At 56.6% G+C, this 11,265-nt stretch overlaps 1 long non-coding RNA gene across 1 annotated transcript; it reads right to left on the reverse strand.

Moving 5' to 3' along the window:
* Positions 1-314: 314 nt before the first annotated feature.
* Positions 315-6,592, reverse strand: LOC131808098 (uncharacterized). Its single transcript, XR_009344672.1, has 3 exons — positions 6,277-6,592; positions 3,318-3,476; positions 315-1,269 (listed from the first exon to the last, which is right to left on the reverse strand). It is a non-coding gene; the product is annotated as an uncharacterized LOC131808098 (long non-coding RNA).
* Positions 6,593-11,265: the final 4,673 nt, after the last annotated feature.

The following is an 11,265-nucleotide window of genomic DNA, read 5'->3' on the forward strand; positions in this document are numbered from 1 at the left end:
CTGAAAAGCTCGGCTGTTCCCTCACCCTATGATTGCACTATGTTGCATTTTAGGGTCTTTGGGTCTTTGAGACTCCATTTACTACATCCCAGCAGCCAGGAAGTAAGTCCGTCCTTCCTGTGGGGGACCTGGGTACCCACCACACCCCCTTCCTTGCTGTGTGACCTTGGGTAAGTTCCCAGCCTTCTCTGAGCCTCAGAGAAAGCGACTTGTAGAGGGATGATGATGATGATGATCAAGCAAGATTCTTGCTGTCACTTATATTCATTCCACAATTGTTTTTATTGAGCACCTACTATGTGCCAGGCATTGTTCTAGGCTCCGGGGACATGGCAGTGAACAAAACAGACAACATCCTGGTCCTGATGGAGCTGACATTATCGCAGGGTTGCCACACACTAAACAAACGAGTCAACACATGGCGTACTAGACGATGATAAGTGCTGCGGGAAGTAAGAATTAAACCACGAAAGGGGAAGGGTAGTGGGTTGGGGAGATGCTGGTCAGGGAAGGCTTCCCTCAAAAAGAGCTTGGCAAAGTGAGGGGCCCATGCAGGGGTCTCAGGGAAGAGCTTTGCAGGAGGGCAGGTCCAGAGCACGTGAGTGTGGGGAGACCAGCTGGAGTCAAGGTCAGGCAAGAGCGGGGCCGGTAGGGCAGGACCTCCCAGGCTACTGCAAGGACTTGAAGTTTTCTCAGTGTGCAGCGGGGAGCCATGGGAGCTTATGGGCAGAGGGCATGACCGGACCTCTGTCTTTCTAATAGCATCACGTGGTTGACAAGATGAGATGGCCGCCGTCACAGCCCCCACTGTGCAGGGGCTCATGGGATGCCGTCCGTGGTGGATGCGCTCCACTCCCTCTGTCCGGCAGCCCAGTTGGCCCTGCCCAGCAGGCCCTGTGCTGCCGCTCCACAACCTCATCCCCTCCACCTTGTTATCTGTCTTGACTCCTGCTTGTTTTCCACTTGAGCTGCTGTTCCACCTCGTAACCTGGCCTCATCCCTCCCTTCCCAGAGAACCAGGAAGCAGGAGCAGGGAACAGGTCTTAGCATCCACGTACCAGGTTCAAATCCTCCCCCCCTTGGAATTCCTGGGCCTCAGTGTTCTTCATCCAGAACTGGAGGAGTGATAACGGACTCACCTTCATCTAGTGAGCAGAGCCCCAAAGATCCAACCATGTAAAATGCAGCCGAATGCCATCACACCTGATATTGGAGTTGGTCTGCATTTGCAGAAGAGTGAAGGTGGGAAACTCACGTTGGCCAGCACTCCTGGAGAAAGGCCCAGTGGTCGGTCATAAGGCTCATTGCCAACCATCCCCACTTCCCACTTAACCCAAGACGGTCCACATTTCAAAACAGGTGCTGGACCAAAGTTGGCTACTCATCACGGCCTGAGGGATGTCACTCATAGACACACACACACACACACACACACACACACACTCACAGACACACACACACACTCACAGACACACACACACAAACACACACACACCCATGGAGACGGGTAACGAGTCCCGATGTGAACCATCCTAGGGAGCATGCCTAGCGTGTTTGGGAAATCTCAGCTGCTGCCACCCGCTCCCAGCACATCGCATGGGGAAGACCTCATTCCTCCTCTGCTTGGTCCCAGCCAGTGAGAAGGATGCAGGTAAGGACTAGCTCACACATATCACCTATGCTCTGTACAGAGCAGAAGCCATTGGATGCAACTAGAGCCCAGCCAGTGGCGGGTGTGGGTCCCAGTTCTACCGTTTACCTTGTGGCCTGGGGTGAGTCACTACTTCTTGGAGCCTCTGTCTCCTCATCTGTAAAATGGGACAATGCATTCCTCCCAGTAGGGTGAAGGGGACATCCCCAGGCCTCCCTCGGTGCCTAAGGGGCCCAAGAGTTCCTGGCAGAGAGGCCCAGTGGACTTGGTGGTGCCCATGAGAGCTGCCGCAGCATCTGGGCAGAGCAGATTAGGATGCGAACTCTCTCACATGAGTCAGGGCCGGAGAGCTCCCCAGGAAGCCCCGATGAGGCTCGCTGGGGCGGGGACCTGGAGCAGCAGAAGTGGGGTCATTGTTTCCCCTCTACCAGTGACTGTTTCATAGGTCTGCCCTGGACTCAGAGATAAGCAGGACTCACTGGGAGCTTCTTCCCCTCCCTTGTCCCAGGTCAGGGCAAAGAGACCCCCAAGAAACACACCACTTGTGATGACCTTTTATAGGACTGCTGTGCTTTTTGGTACTTCCTGAGAGCCAGCTCTTTCTAGACATTTGCACGGGTTCTGTTCTAGGTCCCGCTCCTGGCCACGTCAGAAGGGACCTCCCAACAACACTTTGAGATGGGTCTCATTGGTATCCCCAACTTGTGGGTGAGGAAACTGAGGCACAGAAAGGCTAAGCAGCTAACCTGTGGCCACCCAGGTAGCCAGCGGAAGGGAAAAGATCTGGGTCCAGGTCTGAGCCCCCTCTCTGCCTGCCTGATGGGGGAAGGAAAGCAGACAGGCCACCAGCCTGTGGCCCAGGCCTCTGGGGCTCCTGGCCACATGCACCCAGACCCCAGCCTGGAGCTGTCGGGGTCCTTTCCGGGGCTGGGGAGAGCTCTGCTGACTCTGCACACCTAGGTGCCCTTCTCTCCGTAAGCTTTCTCCTGCCTGTTGGTGAGAGCCAGCTCTTCTCCCAAGGCTGGGCTCTGGGGCTCCAGCCTGGCTCTGCTCCTTTGCTGGGCAGCCCTCCTCTTCCTCATCTAGGATATGAGAGCAACAGGACAGGTCTCCTCTCATTGTAAGACTCCTCTCATTGTAAGACTCGAGCGGGGGGCTGTGCTCAGGGCAGATGGTCTACAGAGCTCGCTCCAGCCCTAGCAGATCGATCCTTCCCTAGAGTTCTGCGGACTTCTCCCCCGCAGGCCTCTTTCTACCTATTTCCTCCTCTACCTCCTCTTCTGAGGCATATCTGTCTTGCTTTGAAAAGCTTCTCTTTGTCACTTTCCTCTCTTTCTCATGCCCTCCTGGGTCCTAAACCCGGGCTCTGCATTTCTGTGCTGCATAAGCGTAGGCAGAGTGAGAGCAGCCATCCCGGGAGGGGACACTCTCAAACTTTACTCTCTAGAAAATTTTCCTAGGGGATTCCTGAGTGCAGATCCCTGGCCCCACTCCAGAGATTCTGATGGCCTGGGTCCAGCGCAAAGTCAGAGAACCTGTGTTTTTACTCAGTACCCTCCCTGCCACAGCTCAGGTGAGATAGGCTGGCTCTTGGGCTAGACTTTGAGAAGCCCTGCCTCTGCCCTCAGTTTCCACATCTGCAAAATGGGAGTCAAACAGAACCCACCTCCCCAGGTGGTAAAGATGAAATGATTTGTCCGCAGAGCATGTCTGCATGCTTCTCCGTTTTTCTCTGTCTTGTCTTCTGCCTGATTTCTTTTGTCTCTGTCTTTCTCATTTTCTGGTTCTGGTGTCTTCTTGTTTATCTTCTCTCCCCATCTTCTGCCTAGAAGTGAACCAAGCCCAGAGCTGAAATGGAAGGACTGAAATAAAAGAGTGGCCCTTCTGTAAGGGCTGGGGGCCCCCATGACTTCCGAATGCTCTCTACCTCCCACCCGCTGTCCCCCCCAGACAGAGCATCTCCCGCCCCTGCAGCCCCCACAGTAGCAAAGCCCAGCGAAGATGGGGGATCCATTGTGCAGGAATGGCCCCGCTGCTATGGAAACCAGCGCTTAGGAACCGCTCTGAGAGACGATCCATTCTGGGGAGCCGCCTGGCCTTGGGGGAGGGGGAGAGGCCAAACTGGGCGCCTTGGACCTTGCTCTCCCATTATGCGCCCTGTGACGCCAGGCAAGTCACTTAACCTCTCTGAGCCCTCTCTCCCTCACTGGCCTGGGAACGCAGCCCCCATTAGCGGTGGTAATCACGGCCACCAATGACTGAACACCAGGCTGCGGCTCTGAGCCTGAAGACGCGCCTAATTGCCGTTTGCTTTCATTACTGCAAGCTCAAAATATTCTAGTGCCAGCTTGCTGTGCGACCCTGTGCCACCCGGGGGCCACCAAACGATTTCTATGATAGAATTCCCTCTTGTAGAGACAAGGGGTCCGCTCAGAGTCACCCTCTAAGGAGAACACACACACGCACACACCAGCCACGGAACTAAGCTGCCCAAACAGTGTTCCCTCCCACCCCAGCCCCAACTGAGAAACACTCGTTGCTATTGCTGTTCCTCCGTGAGAAAGGAGAAGCAAGCATGAGGTCTGGGGGATGACTCCATCTGCAATGCCCAGTGTCCTGCAGCCGCCTCAGCACTAAGAGCCACCAGGGATTTTCTCTGCTGGGGCATTTACTTCCTTGAAGCCCCCCTGCACTTCCCAAGCTGCTCAGGCCTCCAGAACCACATCTGGGCTCATCAGCATGACCTTCAAGGCTCCCACCACAGGCCTGAAAGTTTCCTCAAAGAGGCTGCCCCCCCCCCGCACTGTGCTACACAGCATAGCCCTCCTCCACCAGGTCCTTCCCTATGAAAGGGCAGGAGCTGCATGCCCCCACCCCGAGGGGCATCGGGCAAGGGCTTCACCCCTCTCTGTGCCTTTGGTTCCTCACACACTCACCCACCAAGACCCACAGCACACACAGCACATCTCCATCCCTGCCACAGAGCAGGAAGACCACGGGTCCCCCGAGCATCGGGCTTCTCCCTTGCCTTGGCTCCCATCATCCCCTCTCCTTGGCACTGTTCCCACCTGTCTGTCCAGAATCCTCTGGGATCCTTTGTACACCCCCCCCCACCCCACACTAATGCAGTTCTTCGGAGAACACTGTGACTCGCCCAAGATCACACGGGAAGTGTGCGGCTACAGAGCCCTGTCCTCGGGGGCTGGGGGGGACCCGGAGTCCTGCTGCTCGGAAGAGCATCCGCGCATTCATTCAGCCAGCCAGGCGTCTGTTTGTTTGTTTTCCCAGCAAACATTTATTACGCCCCAGGCAGGCTGCTTGGTGCTGGGGACCCAGCCATGAACAAGGCCGGCCGAGAATGAGAACGCGCAGCCCAGAGAAGCAGACAGATGCTAAACAAGTAATTACAAGCCTGATGGATGCCATGGAGGAAAAGCAGAGAGAGCTCCAGGAGGGGGCCAGAGGGGACACCGAGGTTCCCATTTGTACGAGGTTTTACAGCAGCCTCGCCCCTGGGGCAGTCCTCCAGCCCCTGCATCAGAACCGCCCCCCCCCCCCCCCCAGGAAGCCTGTTTAAGCCCTGCCAGGCCCGCAGACTAGCATCCCTCTCCCGGGAAGGCTGAACACATGCCCAGGGAAGGCTGCTGTAAGGAGCACAGCTTTAGAGGACTGGAGGGGGTGGGGGACTAATGTTTTCTTATCATCACCCTATCCTGAGCCCAGCCCCCTCCTGCCAGCTGCTGACTAATGGAGAATTAGACCCAGTGTACAGATAAGCAAGCCAAGGCCTAGAAAAGCCCGTTGACTAGCGGGTGCCAAGCAGGGGGACAACCCGGGCCAGTCAGATTCCAGACCTCCAGGCGGTCCTCAGAGAAGACCAGGCTTCTGGGTGCCCAGCACACAGCCCCTCTGAATGTGAAAGGGAACACGAGTAACCAGCACCCAGGGAGCCCAGGGCTACTGCTTACAAGGTACCACCTGTGTGTCCTTCGCCAGAGAGGATCTTAGTGACAAGCTGAGAAGGGGCGCTGACATCAGTATGAGTCACTGTCCAGCCAGGTGCCTCTGTTTCCCAGCTGTGTGGCCTCAGGCAAGCCGTCCAACCTCTCTGAGCTCTCTTTCCCCATCTGGATGTTGGGGCAAGGACTCCCACCCCTCCAGCCTCCGCCGCCTTCCCTCTTCATCCTAACCCTCCTCTCTGGCTGCTCTGGCCTCCGGGCTCTTCTCAAACAGGCCAGCTCCCCTCCTTGCCCATGGCTTCGCTCATGCTGTTCCCCGCGCCCGAACACCATTCCTCCAGAGAACCACATATCTTTCTCCCTCCACCGCATCCTTCGAGTCTCTGCTCCTCCAACATCACCCTTTCAGAGAGACTCTTACTCATCCTTCTGGCAAAACCGCCCCTTGCAATAATAATTTTAAAAAATCCAGCACAGGGAATGTAGTCAGTGGCATGGTAACAGCCCTGTGTGGTGACAGGTGGCACGACACTTGCGGCGAGCACAACGGAACATACAGACACGTCGAATCACTAGGTCATGCGCCTGAAACTCATGTAACTTCGTGTGTCAACTATACGTCAATTTTTAAAAAAGAAAGAAAGAAAGAAAGCCATGCTCCACCACCTTGTGTCCCCCGAGGCTCCTTTCTGTTCTCCCCCCGCACGGTCTCCAGCTTTGCTCCCATCTCCCTGCTGGAGAACGCAGGCTACACGCGGCCAAAGCCTCTGTTTCCTTCCCTGTTGTTTCTCCAGCCGAGGCATGTGACAAGGGCCACCCAAGCACACAGGCCTTCTGCATCCCTGGGGCCCGCGAGGACCCTGGCATCCCAGGGAGGCGTCTGGGTGGGACAGGTTGTAAGCAAGCAGTCCCCTTCCTCTCCTTGTGCGGCAGAGGATGGGGCCTCAGCAGAGCGTGTCCCCTGCTCCGCAAGCCTGCTTGGGGTTCCTCCTCCTCTAGCTGAGGCGCTGGAGCAGGGGCAGTGAGCCCCCACTCCCCCGGGCCTCCTCCCGGAGTACCCTGGAACCGGCCGGCAGTGGGAAACCAGGCCCAGGCTTGGCAGGGGCTTGGCAGGGGCTCAGCGCCGAGGGGCAAGGCCCTGCCAACCTCACTCCCCCAAACAGCAACCGATTGTCCCGGCAGCTCCCAAGTCCCCCGAAGACCGCCCAGCCGTCACTCTCTCACGGGGACACCACTCTCAAAGGGACCGGCAGTCTGGCTGCTTCCGGCCACCACAGGGCATGGTGGTCCCGGCCTCATGAGAGGCCCTGGGACTTCCGGGCCTGCTGGAAGCTCACAGCCTGGTGCTTGGCAGAGAGCAGGCGAGGACAGATCCCGGGGCCGCCCGTGCTCTTGGCATTTGTATGCGGGTGCAGGCCTCGAGCATGAGCTGGAATCCATCACCAGAAAATAAAACACTCAGGGAGAGCAGGCCTACAAGACAAACGGCTGCAGGGCGAAGGTAACAGCCCCCCCTCCGCCTGCTCAGTGCTCACTATGTCTTGCTCTCGGGGCGTCTCTGAATGAAGACTCATCTGACCCTCACGACAGGGAGGTGGGAGCTTCTGGAAGTTCCCCTTCTCAGAGAGGGGAATGGGACTCAGGAAAAGCCACCAGCCCGGAGAAGGGGAGTCAGGATTTAGAACCTAGACCTCCTATGTGTAGATGTAGCCCCGTGCCCCTCTGCCTTCCTGAACCTTCCTTGCTGGGGCAGTGGATGGCACTAGGAGGATCTGGTCCCTGGAGTCATATTTCCATAGCAAAACCCTGTTTTTTACATACACGCCCCCTGCCACCACCAGGACTGTGGGTCTGAGCCTGGTCTTGGACCACCTGCATCAGACTGGGTTAGGGAGAGGGGATGCCTGGGTGGCTCAGGCAGTTAAATGTCTGCTTTCAGCTCGGGTCATGATCCCAGTGCTCTGGGATCAAGTGTCCTATCGGGCTCCCTGCTCAGCAGGGAGTCTGCATGTCTCCCTCTCCCTCTCTCTATCCCCCACTCATGTTCTCTCTCAGAAAAAAACAAATAGATCCTAAAAAACAAACAAACAAACAAACAAAAAGCCCAGACTGGAATTTAGGGAACTTGCTAAAAAGTTCATTCTCAGGCCAACACAGGACCTGCTGGGTGCTGACTAAACTCTTTTTGGCTCCACCCTAACAGATTCGGATGCTCGTTTGAATTTGAGAAACACTGGCTTAGAGATAATTGTGACCTAGACAGAACAAGTTTTTTATTTGTCAGGTAATAGACCTTTCGAAGAGCTGCCTATGTGGGATCTGGAGGCAACGGTAAGAACTAGTATTTACTGAGCATTTATCATGTGTCAGGCCCTCTTTTAAGCACCCCATGCTCATTTCATCCTCAAAACAGCCCCAGAGAGGAGGTCATATGATGATTTTTATCCATTCTACAGATGAGAAAGTGGAGGACAGGCTGCTTACGTTCCTTTGTACAAGGTTGTGCAGCTAAAAGATGGCAGAGGCAGGATTTGAACCCAGGCAGGTCCCCTCAGGGGGGAGACTCCAGCACCTCTTAGAGCTCAGCTCAAATCGGGTCCATCTCTGCCCGCCCACTGCTACCCACTCACCCCTCTCCTGGATCCCACAGTCTAGTGGGAAAGGAAGAAGTGTGCATAGGTTGTAAAGCTTCATGGGGAAGTTTGCTAAGGGAGGGGTCTGTGTAGCCTGAGACCCCTAACCCAGAATGGAGAGCTTGTTGGAAAAGCCTCCTGGAGGAGGCCCTTGAGAATTGGGTTCCCACAGATGAGTAGGAGTTTGCAAGATGGCGGTCTTGTACAAATCCCTGAAGCATGCACGGAGAAATGCTATGGGACAGCTCCATGGGGCTGGGGGAGCCCTTGGCAGCTTGGAAAGGACTTGAAGTCCTGGCTAAGAAGTTGGACTGCACCCTGAGGAAGACAGGCGCCGCTGAAGGCTGCAAAACTGTCTTGATTTGCAGAAAGCCTTGTAGAGCCATGGCCTGACGGTAGCTGGCAAGTTCCTTCCTCGGCCTGTGGGGCATCCAGGAGGGATGTTCAGGAAGTCAGAGATACTTGGCAGTCATTGCGGGGGCTACCCTTCAGGCCGAGGTGGGTAAGGTGACCCACTGAGGGGAGATGCAGAGGGGGAGGCCCCTATGGGACACCCCTCAAGTCCTAACCCCCCAACCTTTGCCCATATCAGGAGTCTCGCCCTGACCAGACCTCTCCCCTGCAGAGTGTCACACCCATTCTTCCCTCCCCATATTCTCAGCCAGCAGTGGGGACTGATGCTTGTCCTGCTGTCTTCTGAGAGACACGTGATCATTTGGAGGTAGCCCACCGTATCTCTCTGGGTGGCCTCAGCAACTTCCAGGTGCCTTGGACACGCTTGAGGCACTCTGTGTGAATTAAGCCAGGGATGCCTGGTGATATGGGGTCACAGGATGGAAATTTCCAAGGGGGCAAGCTTTGGGAGCTTTCCTACCCTACTCTATCTCCGGGCAAGGGCATAGAGTCCCACTCCCTCCCAGAACCCCAGTGCGCCTGGGAGCCAGTCATCACCCTCCACAATCCTCTCCGTCTGTAGATACAGATGCTAATATGTAACTGACAGAGAAATAGGGTCTCAAGGGGTCACGAGAATAAAGCCCTAAGGAAGGGATGGGGGAGGGGGTCAAGTCCTGAAGTGCATGTCTGGACGCCATTGGACCTCCATTTGAGGGTACACAGACTTCCATCTCCAAGTCCACACAATGGGGGTCAGAACGGTATGCGGTCATGGGGAGCCTGAATGAGCAAAAGGCCTTCACACAGTGGGCCTTGCTTTAAGGTGGTTAGAACAGGACTGGTGACTTCCGGGGGCCCTAGCCCTTCAGAGAAGCTGGTGGGGAGTGGGCAAGGGGGCCGGGAGTGCCCCAGCCTGGCCTGGGCTAGAGGCTGGGGTAGGAGGTTCATGGGCCAGGTCACAGGGAGAGCGGAGCTGTGGAGCTGGCACTGGCAACCAGAAGGTATTTGCATCAGATAATGGGGAAAGTGCCTCGTTATTCCATTAACTAGCATAGCAATGACTGCAGCGGAGAGAAAGGGTGCTGAAACCCACAGTGGGGGCAGGGGCTAAAATCACTGCCCAGCAACCAGAAGGGGGAGATTCCAGGAGTCATGAAGCTGGGCTTCATCCTAGACCCTCAGCCCCCCAGCCTCAAGGCAGCGGGAGACCCAACTGGGGACAAGATCGAGAAGCGCATTGCTGATCCCACAGTGGCAGCAGTCCCAGGAAGGTCTCTGGAAGAGGGAACCGCAAACACGGAGGCCCTGGGTTGGATCTGGCCAGCACATCCAGGACAGGAAGGAGGCCAGGGCAGAAGGAAGGCAGACAGCACGGCCTCAGGGCAGGGAGGAGTGAGGCACCGGGCAGAAAGGGTAACTACAGGGCTGGGGTTTGATTCTAAGCACCCCAGTAGCCCTGGAGGTTTTCAAAAGCAGGGGAGGGACGTGACCCAGTTTAGATCATTTAAAGGCCTCCTGGCTGCTGGTTGGGGAAGGAGAGCAGGGGCCAGGGTGGGAGCAGGAGAGCCTGGAGCAGGCCGACACAGTGTCAGGGGCAGGCAGGTGGTGTTTGGGGATGGTGGTAACATAGGCGAGGTGGAAAGTGGCAAAGGGACTCAAACTGGGGTTTCAGGTGCTGTCAACAGGCCCTATGAATGGGTGAGGGGGTGAGGGGAAGAGAGAGGTTGAGGGTGACAGGGGGTTAGATGAGATTCTGTGCCAGTAAACAGTTTCCTTAGCAAGGGGTCTTGCGGAGTCCATGCTTGAGAAACACTGCCCATCCAAAGCGCAGAGGGTCTGGCCCGACCTTCTTCCATTATGCAGGCCGCCATCCTGGCTCTCAGCTTCCTGGGTTGGGCCAGATGACCTCGGAGGGGAGAACTGAGGACTCCACACTGGAAGCAGCCAGTGCGGGCAGTGACAGCGTGAGTGCCGGGCAGGGACATGCCCAAGGCCACTGGGCTTGTTAGGGGCAAAGCGAGACCCAGGAACCACGTCTCCTGATGCTATAAAAGTCCCCGCTGGGATCTGAAAAGTCTGTGATTGCCCAGGCCTGAATTCCAGCGGCACCTTCCTCCAGAATCCACTGAGAAACTCGTTCTGAAGACCGTTTCCTGAGCCCGAGGCCTCTGAGGTCTTCACCTCAGAGTCTCACACTTGCTGTTTCCTCTTCTTGAACTTTCTTCCCAGGACTGCTCTTCACCCTTTCCCCTAGCTGTCCTGCAGAGGCTGGCTCCCTGGGCCTGTGGGATTTCCCAGCACAGGTCAGCGGCTCAGGCAATCCCAGGGGGCGGTTCACTCCCGTCCTGCCTCACCTCCCTCCACAGCTGACTTGGAAGTGCTCCCCAGCTCTGTGCCAGGAGAGGCTGGCATGGATGCCAACACCCACGCCGTGGCGCCACATCTTCCCCCCCGCCCCCATAGGCCGGCCCTGGCTCCTGGGGGCCAAGCCACATAGGATAGACCCACTTTTCCTGCTTGGATCCCACCGAGGGAATCACTACCCAGCAACCAGAAGGGGGGAGATTCCAGATTCTTCCTCCTCACCCAGCTCAGATGTGAGTCAGGGAAGGTCCCGTAGACATTT

The sequence above is a fragment of the Mustela lutreola genome, chromosome 9 (genome assembly GCF_030435805.1).
Source record: "Mustela lutreola isolate mMusLut2 chromosome 9, mMusLut2.pri, whole genome shotgun sequence".
Taxonomy (NCBI): Eukaryota; Metazoa; Chordata; class Mammalia; order Carnivora; family Mustelidae; genus Mustela; species Mustela lutreola.